Below are 15,707 nucleotides of genomic sequence, written 5' to 3' on the forward strand. Positions count from 1 at the left end.
ATTTAAAAAGGACATCAGCCCTGTTAGATTGGGACCCATCCTGATGGCCTTGCTTTAACTGGATTAAAGACTAAAGACCTTACCTCCAAAGATGACACTCTGAAGCAATCTTTACATATGAAAGTTATTGGTACATAATTCAAACCATAACAGTATGTAATTTACCTAGTCTTTGACTATGTCTACTGTCTTTTCCACCATAATGCCCCATGTTAAGAGCCATCTTTAGTTTCTGTTTGTTTATTGATATATCACAAGTTGTTAGAGCAGTACTTCACACAGAGCAATCATTTAATACATATTTATTGAAAGAAAAAGTGAGAGGCTGGTGTTGTGGTGTAGTAGGTTAAGACTCCATCTGTGGTGCCAGCTCCACATTTAGGGGCCAGTTTGTGTCCCAGCTGCTCCTCTTTCCATCCAGCTCTCTGCTACTGGGATGGCAGTGGAGGATGGCCCAAGTACTTGGGCCCCTGCACCCACTTGGGAGACCCAGAAGAAGCTCCTGGCTTCTGTCTTCAAATAGGCCCAGTTGTAGCCATATGAGAACTAAACCAGGGATTGAAAAACCTGTCTCTCTGTCACTCCCTCTCTGTCTATAACTCTACTTCTCAAATAAATAAATAATACTAAAAAAAACCAGAAATAAAGAAAAAGTGAGAGTGATGTTTACCAAAATGTTAGTATACTGATGGGCATATAAAAAGTACTAACAAATATTAGCTGTTATTCTTATAATACAAGTATTGACACTAAGAAGACATCTTTGAAAATCTTTCTCCAAACATTCAAGAGTGACTGTTATTGTGAAGTCATTAAACATACCAGAAGGGCCGGTGCTGTGGCATAGTGGCTAAAGCTGCCGACTGCATTGCTGGCATCCCATGTGGGCACCGGTTCGAGTCCTGGCTTCTCCACTTCCAATCCAGCTCTCTGCTATGGCTTGGGAAAGCAGTAGAAGATGACCCAAGTACTTGGACCTCTGCACCCATGCAGGAGGCCTGTAAGAGGCTCCTGGCTCCTGGCTTCCGATCGGCACAGCTCTGGCCGTTGCAGCCATTTGGGGAATGAACCAGCGAATGGAAGATTCTCTGTCTCTGTCTCTCTCCCTCTCCCTCTCCTTTTTTCTCTGTGTAACTTTGACTTTCAAATAAATAAATAAATAGATAGATAGATAAATAAACCAGAGTATGTAACAATGTATTGCTCCCAAGTATCTTCATTAGGAAAATACTTATTTATTCCCAAGACTATAGTACAGAGTAATGAATTTTGGTGAATTTTCTTCAGAAAATTTTTGCAAATATACTTATCAGTTCATAATTGTTTCCTAGATTGGCCACTCACTTATTGACCAACAAACATAATTCAGACTTTTTATATTTTTTACATTAAAATGTACTCATAAAATATAGACTACTAATATTCCTAAAGCTATTTTTATATTTAATTTCAAAAGATGAGTTTGTTATTTATCCTTATTCTATATATTTTCACAGTTAATGTGACCATTATAGGGAGAAAAAATTACAGATCAATTATGGAGTTTAAAACTTCTACATGTCTCTTAAAATTCCCATCTTCTATCTTCTCAATATAATATTTTGAAAGAAATGTTCTGGGATACCTATGCCCAAATGTTCTGGGATACCTATGCCTAAATAGCATCCAGAAGAAATGCTGCTTTTCCATTCTCATACTGAATAGCTATCATAAGATTAGTAGGCAAATTAAATACTCTCAGCTTAAGAATGTGAAAGTTACTCAAAAGCTTACAGAGCAGTAGTAACGCTAAAATTCCTCCAGATTAACACCATATGCTACCATTCAGAACTCTAAATGGCAATGATGAATTTTCAATTTAGATTAATGTTGCTATCTGAGAAAGAATGGTGAGCAATTCTCCCATAAGCCACTGACTCCAAGAAGGCCTTCATGAGCTCTGCTTGCAATCCAGGCATTCAAGGTCCCCAGAGATTGCCAAGTCATAGGGGTGTGTAGAATAAATTACAGTTAAAATATTGTCCAAAAGAGACCATATGTTTGAGCAGACTGCATTTGCCTTGACGGGGGAATGTAAGTGTTAAGACAAATCATGTCCGACTTGTCAGAAAATTGAAGTAGGACCGGAAGGAAGAATGAAATTTTAGTCAAGGGAGCTTGGAAGTTTAACAGATATCCTCCTGAAATTAACAGATGTAAGAGAGGTGGCCAGAACTTCCTTAATCATTTTATTTTTCCCCCTGAGAAAGAGAGAGGTTAAAAATCTTAAATATGGGAACGTGAGTGCTTTCTCATTTTTTCATGAGCATATAATATTTAAAAACTTACATAAAACCTAGCATTGATATCCAGTTGATTTTGCATTCTAGAATCTAGACAAAGAACATCATCAATAAATAGCAAAGAATATTCTGTATTAGAAAAATGTATTGATTAACCCTCTATTTTGAGCTTAGTCATAAAGAGTTCTGTTGTCAGAGAACCTTCTTATGCAGGAAGAGAAAATAACAATATAGAATGTTTAAAACATAGAGCATGGTAGAATGTGATGCTAGAGACAAAAATAGGCAATGGGACAGGACTTATGGGAGAATGCAGATAGTTTGGTTAGAAAAGACTTCAATGAGATGGCAAAGACACAAATGCATGCCTTATAAGGATATTTGGGAGCAATTCTTCTACATGGTTATAACAATAAAGAAATACATGATTTTACTAATCCAAGAGAATATGTCATTGGTTTAGGAGAAGGTGACAACCACAAAAATCTAAAGATATAATCAAAATACAAAGACACAAGATTTGTGGATGGTAAGATTTGAAAGAAGTGAATCAAGAATGGGTGCAAATCTTGGTCTATGACTTAACTGTTAACTGAAGTGGGTAAGGATTATACTATAGCCAATGTATGAAGTGAAAAGTTAGGAAAAAGCAAAGTACATGTTAGGTTTCAAGTGTTTATAGATACTCACATGAATGAATTTTAGTAAACAATGTGTGAATGTGGCCAGCGCCGTGGCTTAACAGGCTAATCCTTCCCGTTGTGGCACTGGCACACCGGGTTCTAGTCCCAGTTGGGGCGCTGGATTCTATCCCGGTTGCCCCTCTTCCAGTCCAGCTCTCTGCTATGGCCCGGGAAGGCAGTGGAGGATGGCCCAGGCCCTTGGGCCCTGCACCCGCATAGGAGACCAGAAGCACCTGGCTCCTGGCTTCGGATCAGCAAGATGCACCGGCCGCAGCGGCCATTGGAGGGTAAACCAATGGCAAAAAAGAAGACCTTTCTCTCTGTCTCTCTCTCTCACTATCCACTCTGCCTGTCAAAAAAATAAAAAATAAATAAAAATAAAAATAAAAACCAATGTGTGAATTTGGAATGTAGGAGAGAGTTCCGGAATAGGCAGCTGATAGATTGATAAATATTTAGATGCACAGAAAGATGAAGTTAAAGCCATGAGCATGGGTATTGTCATTGGTTAGTGCATAGAACTTACATTGGATATATTGAGGCATCAATTTCATGAATTCCTAAGGAGCTAATAGAACACAGTGTAGAAGAAATACCAAGAACATGTGATTTGCATAGCCAGGAATGGAACAGGGTTCTACTGTGCCAGATGGTCTTGATAGATTAAACAAAATGACTGTTAAAAAATGATCACCAGCTTTAGTATGTGACCATATAAAAATGTTTCTTTAAAGATTTATTTATTTATTTTGGCCGGCGCCGTGGCTCAATAGGCTAATCCTTTGCCTTGCGGCGCCGGCACACCAGGTTCTAGTCCCGGTCGGGGTGCCGGATTCTGTCCCAGTTGCCCCTCTTCCAGGCCAGCTCTCTGCTATGGCCAGGGAGGGCAGTGGAGGATGGCCCAAGTCCTTGGGTCCTGCACCGGCAAGGGAGACCAGGAGAAGCACCTAGCTCCTGGCTTCGGATCAGCATGATGCACCGGCCGCAGCAGCCATTGGAGGGTAAACCAATGGTAAAAAGGAAGACCTTTCTCTCTGTCTCTCTGTCTCTCTCTCACTGTCCACTCTGCCTGTAAAAAAAAAAAAAAAAAAAAAAAAAAAAAAAAAAAAAAAAGATTTATTTATTTATTTGAAAATCAGAGTTACACAAAGAGAGATGAGGAGAGGCAGAGGCAGAGAGAGAGAGAGAGAGAGAGAGAGAGAGAGAGAGAGAAAGAAGTCCTCTATCCGCTGATTCACTCCCCAATTGGCCACAATGGCTGGAGCTGTGCCGATCGAAAAACAGGAGCCAGGAGCTTCTTCTAGGTCTTTCACATGCGTGCAGGGGCCCAAGGACTTGGGCCATCTTCTGCTTTTCCAGGCCATAGTAGAGAGCTGGATTGGAAGTGGAGCAATCAGCACTCATATGGGATGCCGGCACTGGAGGTGGCAGTTTAACTCGCTATGCCACAGCACTGGCCCCAAAAAATGGTTTTGAGGGAATGGTTAAAAAAAGGCCTGTTCTGAGTGGTTTGAAAGAGAATGAGGAAGGCAAAACTGAAACATTAATCTAATACACATTTTCAAGAATTTTTCCTACAAATAGAAGAAGAGAAATGAGGCAATAGCTGGATTGGTAGGATCAAATAATGTATTTGTGAAAATGGGAGAAATGACAGAATATTTGAGTATGAACAACATAAGCAGAGAAAAACTGTGTGCTATGGGAGAGAGAGGTGAGTTATCAGAGTCCCATATGTGTGCTTGTGTGATGGGGATAGTCTTCCATAAAAGTGGTTGTACTAACAATCCACAGCTGTGTTCTGCCTAGGACAGTGTCTGGGGACAGAGGTAAGTTAGTGGGGAGATGTTGTGCAAACAGGTAGATGTGCTCTTTTGATCCCTAATGTTTTGTTAGTAACAAAAGTACAGTTAATCACCTCTGAATTATGATGGAAAGAGAAAGTTTTGGAGGGTAGAGGAGCAGAAAGAAATGGAACAGATATTGGACCTGGGAAACAGAAGATGATCAATGGACAGTAGTAAAAGAGAAGGTCATGAAGGTAAATGGAATAATTTTTATTATCTTATGTTTTCTTCAGCCTTATTCATCTGCATGGGTTAGGATCTAGAGAAGGTCTCAGATTAAGTAAGGCAATTGTTTTACCAAGCAAGGAACATAAGAGTGGTGATACAATAGCATCAAGTGATTATAAAAAGTAGAGGTTATATTAGAAATTTTTTGACTTTTTTTTTACTGACTGCAAAGTTTATTAGCAAATGTATATCAAGTTCCATAATTTAAAATTATTTAAAACAAAGTTAAAAACATTTGTAAAAGGTCAAAACATTCAAAATTTTAGGACAAAACTAATTTTTTAAAAAAATTGTAGCATCATAGTTATGAAAATAACAATTATGGCAAGCTATACATTTTCAAACTTCAAAGTGCCCACTTCAACCACTGTTTCAATTAGAATGACTCACCACAGATCTGCTTAGCTAATCCCTCTAGGCCAAGATATAAAATATTGAACATTCTTTCTGAAATAGTCATGCCTACAAATTCAACCTTCAAATTGCCTATATTATAGGGGTTTAATAGGTAGCCAGCAATTGGAGTAAAAGAAAGGGTTAGAATACCCTAAGAGTTAAGTTACCATCAAAATATTACTGGGTTAAATGAATTTTCAAAAATAATGTGAAAAAGATAATTAATGTTTATAGGGGAGATAATTTCTATTCATTTTTGTGGTCAGCATTTTCCCAGATGTGACCAAGGCCCATGCCTTGGAGGTAGCGTGAGTCTCCTCCTCACGGGCCTCTTCTTCCTAGATCTATATGACTCAGTGTATTCCTAGCAGTTTACTAGAATGTCTCAACAGGGATGTACAGAAGTGGAACCATCCTGTCACTGGCACAGTAAGCAGATATTTCTTTGTTAAAAATAAGCCTCATAAAAGATTTAGTTTCAATTTTTATTTGTTTGAAAGAGAAGAGGAGGGAGAGAGAGAGAGGGAGAGAGGGAGAGGGAGTGGGAGAGGGAGAGAGAGAGAAGAGTCTTCTATCTGCTGATTCACTTCTCAAATTTCCCCAAATGCCTACAACAGCCAAGGCTGAGTCAGACCAAAGCCAGGAGGAGAAGAATTCCATCTGGGTTTCCCATGTGGGTGGCAGGGACTCAAGCTCTTCATCCATCTTTTGCTGCCTCTCAGAGTGTACATTATCAGTGGAATCAGAGACAGGATTCAATCCCAAACACTCTGCAGTCCTACGTGGCAACCCCAAAGCACTTAACCTGTTATGTAATAATACTTGTACTTTTATTCACTATTTACTTATTTGCTTACTTACTTAAATACTTATTGAAAGGTAGAGTGACAGAGAGGGAAATCTTCTATCTGCTCATTCACTTCCTAACTGTATGCAACAACTAGAACTGCACCAGGCCAAAGCCAGGAACCTAGAATTCCATCTGGATCTCCCAGGTGGATGTCAGAGGCTTAAATTCTTCAGCCATTAATCATAGCCTTCACAATTGCATCAACAAGGATACTGGAATGGAAGCAGAGCAGCCAGGACTTGAATCACCATTCTGACATGAAATGCAAGCATTCTATCTGATGGCTGAACATGCTGCACCACAATACTGGCCCATGTATTCGGGAATGTTATACCATCAACACTTTAGGAACTTAGAAAGCCATAAGCAGATGCTAGAACTCCAAGGATAATCAATAATTATCTAGCCCATATAGAAGAAGAGACTGAGATGCAGAGAATTAAATGTACTGAAGTCCATCCAATCCAATTAATTTGAATCAGAACCAGAGTCACATTATGCTTATTTCATTTTTTCACAATAATCATGTTTTAAGATATTCCCATTAGAAATCATGTTATTAGAAAGTGTCACTTTTTCTTCTAAAGTGCCCTGGAAAAAGGCCACCAGATACAGAAGTACAAACAAGAATAGTCATTGCAGTTGGAAACAACTGAAATGTCCAATAATAAGTTATTTTTCTTGTATACTATTCTGTATCCAACTAATGGAACACTAAAAAGCCATTTAATTAATTCATTCATTTTAGAGGAAGGCAGAGAGGGAATGGGAGAAAGAGAGAGGTAGAGAAAAAGGAAACAAGAGAGTAGGGGAGAGGAGAGGAAAGGAGGGAGGGGGAGGGAGTGAGGAGAGAGGAGATGGGGGTAGAGAGGGAAGGGGAGGGTGAAGAGAAGGAAGGGGAGGAGTAGAGAGGGGAGGGGTAGAGAAGAGAGGAAAGGAGAGAGCAGGGAGGAGGGAGATGGGAGGAAAGAAGAGGAGGGGGAGAGGGAGAGGAGGAGGGAGAAAGGAGAATGGAGGAAGGGAGGGTGTGGAGGGGAGGGGGGAAGAGAGAGGAATAGAGGGGAAGGAGTGGAAAGAGGGGAAGGAGTGGAAGGAGGGGGGTGGGAGCAGGGAGGATGGAACTCAATTCCACTGGGTCATTCTTCAAACACCTACCATAAGCAGGGCTGCATAGAGGTCAGCCAATGACTCACATACATGGCAGGAACCCAACTTCTTCAGCCATCACCACTGTCTCCTAGGTCTGCATTAGCAGGGGGCTGAAGTCATGAACCAGAGAGGTGTATCAAACTCAGGTACTCCAATATTGGGTGTAGACTTCTTAAGTGGTGTCTTAACTTTTAAGCCAAATATCCATCCCTAAAAAAGTCATTAAAAATACCAATGCAGTGGTGGTTTTTCTCATTATACTATGACTCTAGATTAAGTGGACTATCTGCTTTTGGTGAATCTCTAGAGGCTTGTGGTGGGTGTGGCCAGAGAGCTCTGTTCAGTTCTTCAGGGTTAAGGGTGTGCCAAAGGTGACACACCCAGGTTTGGCATAGTAAATCTTCTGTCTCTCTCTCTCTTTCTCTCTCTCTCTCTCTCTCTTATTCAGAAGGGAAGTAATTCTTCTCAGCTGAGCTCTTCTCCTTGATGGCAATCAGTGCCTGAGCACTAGCCCCAGTGGGTACAATATTTGTCTGCTCTGTCCCAGGGACCACACAAAGGATCTGTGCAGTCCTCAGTGTAAGCTCAGATTCCCCTGCAATGTCTCTCACCGTATAGCCAAAGCTGCTTGAATTTGTAGGGAGACTAGTGTCTGCTAATACTAACTGATAGAATTAAAAAGGAGAGAATAATCCAACATGGGAAGTGGAATACACAGCAGACTCATAGAATGGCAGATGTCCTAAACAACACTCTGGCCTCAGAATTAGCCCTGAAGGCATTCAGATCTGGCTAAAAGGTCATGAGAGTATTTCAGGCATGGAAAGCCAAGACACTCTGGCAAAAAAAAAAAAAAAAAAAAATGACCTAAATGAAAGATCTCTGCCAGTGAGATCCCAGTAGAAAGAACAGGCTATCAAAGAAGGAGGTACCTTTCTCCGAAGGGAGGAGAGAACTTCCACTTTGATTATGGTCTTGGCTAAATATGATCAAAGTTGGCGAACTCAAGAGGCTTCCATAGCCTTGGAAGCTCATGACAAGAGCCTTGGATGATTACTGACGCTATAAATAAGAGTGTCAATTGTTAAATCAACAACAGGAGTCACTCTGTACTTACTCCTCATATAGGATCTCTGTCCTTAATGTGTTGTAATATGTGAATTAACGGCATAACTAGTACTCAGTACTTTATACTTTGTGTTTCTGTGTGGGTGTAAACTGTTGAAATCTTTACTTAGTATATACTAAATTGATCTTCTTCTGTGTATAAAGATAATTGAAAATGAATCTTGATGTGAATGTGATGAGAGAGGAAGTGGGAGATGGGATGATTGTGATTGGGCAGGAGGTTATGGGGGGGGAAAGCCACTATAATTCAAAAGTTGTACTTTGGATATTTAAATTTATAAATAAAAGTTTAAGAAAACAGTGCAGATAAATATTTAAAGATTTGAGATGATTGCCTAATGAAAAGCAATGTATTCAAATTTCAACATAGTTAAAACAACAAAAATTTGTCTTAGAAATTGATAGACAACTAGGATTATATATATATGTGTGTGTGTACATATATATTTTTAATAGTGTCTCCTACTGTAGTTTTATTTACTTATATCTTTCTGAAATGAGCATACCTTATCACAAAATCAGGAACCTTCATTCTTGAAATGTGTGGAAAGCAGTATGCTTAAACTTTTCTTCTCTTCTGACTATAAGAGTCATTTGTACTTCATTGTTGGGGCCTCTCTAATCAGGCATATGTCACCTAAATCTGAAAATATGAAAGTTGCCATTTCCTTTCTTGGCTTTCCAACTAAAATCTACACTGATCAGACATAAGAAAAGCAAAACCTACTTGCAGAATCAAAAATTAACTTTTTTAAAATGAGATTCAATCCCCATGAATGCTTAATTGTCAAAAAGTGACAAAGAAAACAAGCAATCGACTTCATTTGTAGATGTCTAGTTTTGAAAATGCTACAAAAATCACATATTACTTGCTTGCAATCATAGAAATTGTCAAATAAAAACATAAGGTATGCAAATTACTAAGTTCAAAATAAACCTACATTTTTAAAAAAGTGAACTGCAAGAATTGGGAATTCCCAACAGTAGTTTGAAAAACAATAGGTTTACAGAAAAACCAGCAACTAGAGAATGCAACTTTTGGTGTAGTAAATAAATACAGTGCTAGACTTTCTTGGGAGAGATGAATTGAGTGGGGGAAAATAACAGCTCTCTCAGCTTTCCTTCCACTGCTATGGTACATAAAGAGTGACTGGATCTAACTGAAGGACCCATAAGCTATGAATGTCATTTGAATGGGAAATGTGCACATATAAAAGTCACCCAGCATTTATATAAGCCTTTTAGTTCCCAAATTGTAATTCAGCATGCATTATTAAAAGGAAAATACAAATTTATGATTTAGAGAATATTTGAAGTAAAAATTCTAAAAATTCTAAAGCACCTAAACGAAACTACCCAGAAAAAATTGCTCTTTAATTCTCAAAAAATCATAATACAAATCATAGATATTCTGGAAGTCACATGGCTTCTTGCAATGCCAATTTTTATAAAGATACAAATAGTATACTCATAAACATTCATAGTTGTGAATATTATATTCTTTCAGTTGTATTTCTTTATCCAATCAATAGTCATTGGGTTTCTAACACAAGCCAGATACTCTTCTAGTTAACTGAGAAACAAATGTAACAAGATACAATGCTTTGTCCTCATAGAATCTCATTCTATCAAAAAGCAAACATTAAATGAAGAGTTGATGTGCTTTTTTTTTTTTAAATGTTAGTAACTTGTTATCACCATGCATCTTGCTCTTCCCATTGGCTCTCCAAAAAATTAGAAGGGCACAAAGTCTCAACAATGTCTGTGGAACACTTCAGATGTAAAGGACCAGTGTCTTCATTAGTTATATGTTCAATAAGGGACAAAGGAGAAGGTCATATACATACACATCCAGACACACTCTAAAACTTCATATTCCCTTAGTTCCTTTAACTAGATGTGAAAGAAATGGAGATGTTTAGCTGAGAACAGGAGACTTAGGGGAGGATATGACAGCTGGCTTTAAGTGTCCAACAGGAAAATCAATTAGTTCTGTTCAGACTCCAAGGACAAAACAGGAATTATAAATTTAGTTAAGAGAACACAGATGTCAAGTTTTAAAAATCTAACTGGATATTATTTTGAATGTCAAATGGCCCTAAAAGGCCCATGATAAAGGCTTGGTCCCAAGGTTGGCACTACAGGGAGGCGGTAAAACATTTAGGAGTTGAGGTCCAGAGGGAGGTCTTCAGTGCTTGGGACCATGCCCTGGGAAAGCACTTCTCCTAAGAGAAGGGTGTTATAGAAGTCTGAGCCTGGGCCCAACCACCCTCTCTGCTTCCTGGTTTGCCATGTAGTTGTTTCTCCATGCTTGTTCCACTAGTGCAATCTGCCATTCCACCAGCAAGTCAATGGGGCCATCCAATCATGGATCTCAGTGCAGTTGACCAGGAACACCTCTGCCAAAAAGTTCTTGGAGTCTGGCAGGACAAGATCTCCATTCTTGGCACTGCAGCCCAGACCCTGAATATTGTCTGGATGGTTGATATGCTTTACATCTCTGAATATAATAAAAAGCATATGTATTATATTTAAGAGTTCCTCTTTGTGCATAGATTTAAAAAACACAAACCGTGATATATGACTAATTATCCAAAGAAATCTTAATTCTTATTCTAATCATGCATATCTTGAGACATTTGGGACACCCATCGGAATATATGAAAACTCAAGGATGAACCAAAATGTTGTCCATAATTTTGTAATTGGCACAATCTTCAGTAGTGAATTAGCATATTAAGTGAAACAGTACTGCTTCTGGAAAGTTTTTGAATGCTAAATATAAAATATTCATTGTGTAGTAGAAATTAAGAACTAGTTTTCAGATCTTTCTCCAATAAAGAACACATTACTGGACCTAAAGAAATAAATAGGCAAGTTATCACACCTATTTATAAAGTGGATGTGCCCTTTCACCCTTTCACCAGCAGTGACTATAGTAGATTAGGTTTACCCATACTGTTTTGCACTGTTGTTGGTCATGGCATCTCATTGTTGCTTTGCAGTTTCCCAGATTATAGTGAGAGTAAGCATATTTTCAAATGTCTATGGGGAATTCATATTGAATTTGTTGTGGAGTTTCAGATTTTCTTCACTCATTTATTAAATAGTTTGTCTTTTATAATTAAATTATAAAAGTTATGCAAATATTCTAGATAGTAGTCCTTAGTCAAATGTATATCCTGCAAGTAATTTCTCTAGATCTGTGGCATTCTTACTGTTTTTCTTAATGGTATCATTTTGTGAGCAAACATTTTCAAATTCATTTTTAATTTTAAAAAAGCCTAACTTGTAAATTTATATCTCTTCTTGCTACTTTTTTGTTTCCATTCTAAGTAATGTTTGCATATTCCCAAATCACAAAGAAAATATCTGATCTTTTCCTCCAAAGCTTTAAAGTTTACAATTTGATGTTTACATGTGTGCTATAATTTGATTTATTTTTGGAATATGTTGTGATGTAAATATTATCAAGTTATAATATCCATTTATTCTTATGTTTGTTGAACAGACTAAATAAAATTGTATTATACTGATACGTTAACAGAAAATCAAAGGACCAAGTTAATGTGGGTTTATTGTCTACCTATTCTATTCCAGTGTCTTTGTTGCCCTTTATGCCATTACTGTATTTCTACATTGTGTAGCTTTATGGCAACTCTCAAAGAAATGTAGTATAAATATCCCAACTTTGTTCTTTCACAGAATTGCACTGGATATTCTAGATGTTTTGCATATTCCTATGGAGTTTAAGAATCAGCTTGTCATTGTCTAAAAAAAATCCTGCTGGTATTGTACTTATGATTGTATTTAATCTATAAATCAATTTGTGGAGACTTAATATATCTTTCATATTAATATTTTCAATCCATGAAGTTTTACTCTCAAGCCAATTTTAAAAACATTAATTTAGTAGAGAGAGAGAGAGAGAGAGAGAGAGCGCACTCCCATCTGCTAGCTCATTCCACAAACACCCACAAAGGCCAGGATTGGCTAGGCGAAAGCTGGAAGCCAAGAAGTCCATTTAGATCCAAGATGTGGTTGGCAGCAATGCAGTCGCTTGAGCCTTCACTGTTGCCTCCAAGGGTGTTCATTAGCAGGATGCTGGAGTCAGAAGCTAGAGCCAGGAATTGAACTCAGGTACTCCTGATGTGTGATACAGTGAGTTTAACCAGTATTTTAACTGCCAAGCTAAATACCTACCCCCTCAAATTAATATTTAGCACATAACCTACAAGGATGCTAATTCTGGTGCCTTATTTAGTGACATCAGTCTTTCCTTGCCAGCATTTAGCTCCCTCCACAAATCATTAAAAATGTGCGCTAAGTCAGCACTCAGCTTTGCTTTCCCTGTCCACATTGGTTCTTTCTCCCACCTGTTACACGTCTCACTGCTTTTGAATCTCTCACAAGGATGTGCTCCACAATAAATGCTACCACATTTGCTATTTGCAGTTTCATGTAAGAACTTGCAATTCCATAAAATATTTTTGTAGTTTCTGCTTCCTTGTCTTTCCTTCCACTTAGAATGCCATTTTACCCCTTTTCAAAATCCTATACAACCCTTAACGTGAAACTGAAATATTTGTTCTTTAGTGTAACCTATCTTAAATAACTTAAACAAAATTCAGATATTCTGAGTTGATTAAGTAATTTTTATATTTCCAATTCATAGCCCTGCATATTTTATGACACATTGGCAATTGTCTTTATTTTTATGGTCACTTAGGAAGTAAAAAATATACATAAATATTTTTATATTTCATCATAAAGTATCATAAATATTTCAAATATATGGAGCTATGCAGAAAAGAATATAATGAATAAATGAGTATTCAATATTAATGAGTCACAATCAGAATTGCCGTTTTTCCCCCCAGAGCAAAATATTTGGCAACATTTTTGGTGTCCTAACTTGGAGTGATGGGGATGACAGCTATTGGCATCTGGTGGAGAGAAACCATACTGCTTATAAACATGCAAATATCCTATAATGCAATGAACTGCTTCATGCATCTCAGAAACACAAATGCACAAACCACCAAGAGTGCAGGGTTCTATTATACTGTGCTGTACATGCTGTCAAACTATAATACAGACTAACATTTTACCACATTTCTTGCAGATTTCCTCTATCTTTTTTACATAATAACAAAAACTACAAATATATTGGAAGCATTAATTTACTATGAATTTTATTCTGCACCTTCACTCTCTAAGGAGGATATGCACAGATAACCCTATATATTTATATATTTGATTTTGTCTAAGTGTTAATTATATATTGTACTTTGTGTATTTCTCAACCTTTATTGTCGGGTACCAAACTATTAAATATCTTATGACTTTTTTGTCTTTCCCACACAATTTGTTCTCAAGATTTATCAACTTTGATATTTGTAGGTCTCGGTTGTGGTTTTTTACAGCTGTATGAACTCCATTGTATTTCTATGCTATTATGTATTATCCATTAATACAACAATAGGTACTTTCTTATCTAATAATTTTCCCCATGACAGTCAGTTCAGTGCTGAACTTTCTTGCACATTTCTCCTTTTGTACTGTGTTCAATAATGTCACCCCAGGATCCATGTGTACTTGTAACTCAGAATGCGGTTTTGTTTGGAAGTAGGATTTTTGCATATGTAATCAAGTTAAGGTGAGGTCATCCTAAGTCAGGGTGGTCTCTACTGCAGTCCTTATAAGAAGAAGGAAATTCAGACACAGAGACATGGGTAGAATACCACATGTAGATAAAGGCAATGACTGGAGTTATGCGTCTACTATCCAAGGAGTGCCACAGGGTGCCCACAGTCACTAGAAGATGAGAGAGAGAAAGAAAACAGATGTCCGTTAGTGCATTCTCAAGGGAATAATGAGACTGACATCTTGATTTTAAACTTCCAGCCTCAAGAAGTGTCAGAAAATACATTTCTAGGTTTTTTTTTTAAGCCTAGTTTGTGGGTAATTTGTAACACAATCTGTAGGAAATGAATGTGTAAATATATGATACATTCCCTTAATTATTATATCCAAGAGTGGATGGTTATAGATTATACACATGTACAAATTATTAGCTCATTAGACTTTCTTCACATTCTCTGCTACCTTGAAATCATCAGATTGTTTGATTTTTGTAACTGTGATGAAAAATAATATCCTGTTTTCTTTCTGTCACCTCTAGGATTATTCGCGAATTGTGTACATTTGTTTGATTTTTAAATATATCCTGTTCTATTATTCTAAGGCATATTTATATATATACCTTAGGAGAAAGTATTTGTCTTCAAAAATATATAATACATGTAATGATGTAATGTTTCCAGCACTCTAATCTTTGTCTAATTTATACATTGCAAGTGTTTTCTCAATCTAAAGGCTTATTAATTTAAATTTGTGCATATTTTCTTCTTAGTTGGAGCTACATATTTTATTTATCAGTATAATTTCTATGAGTTCTCACCTTCTATATTTTATTCCACTACAGCCAAAGTTATTATTCTGCATGCTATTATAAAGGTCTTAGTATTTACATTTTTATAGTTTGTGTCTGTTATGACATAGAGATCTATTTTTCATATAAAATTAATATTATTGCAACCATTTTCTTTTTTTAAAGATTTGTTTTTGTATTTGAAAGTCAGGGTAACACAGAGAGAAAAGGAGAGGCAGAGAGAAAGAGGTCTTCCATCTGCTGGTTCAATCCCCAGATGGCCGCAATGGCTGGAGCTGTGCCAATCCGAAGCCAGGAATCAGGAGGTACTTCTGGGTCTCCCACACAGGTGCAGGGCCATCTTCTTTTTTTTTTTTCCACTTTATTATAATTCTGAACTCTGATTTTTTTTTCTCTATACTTTTATTTTCTTATTTTTTCTTTAACTTTTATTTAGTAGATGTAAATTTCCAAAGCACAGTTTGTGGATTACAATGGCTTTTCCCCCTCATAACTTCCCTCCCACCCGCAACCCTCCCATCTCCCACTTCCTCTCTCATCACATTCACATCAAGATTCATTTTCAATTATCTTTATATACAGAAGATTTAGTATATAAGTAAAGATTTCATCAGTTTGCACCCACACAACACACAAAGTACCAAATGCTGTTTGAGCACTAGTCATATCATTAATTCACATTGAACTACA

Source organism: Lepus europaeus, chromosome 16 (genome assembly GCF_033115175.1).
Source record: "Lepus europaeus isolate LE1 chromosome 16, mLepTim1.pri, whole genome shotgun sequence".
In the NCBI taxonomy this organism is placed as follows: Eukaryota; Metazoa; Chordata; class Mammalia; order Lagomorpha; family Leporidae; genus Lepus; species Lepus europaeus.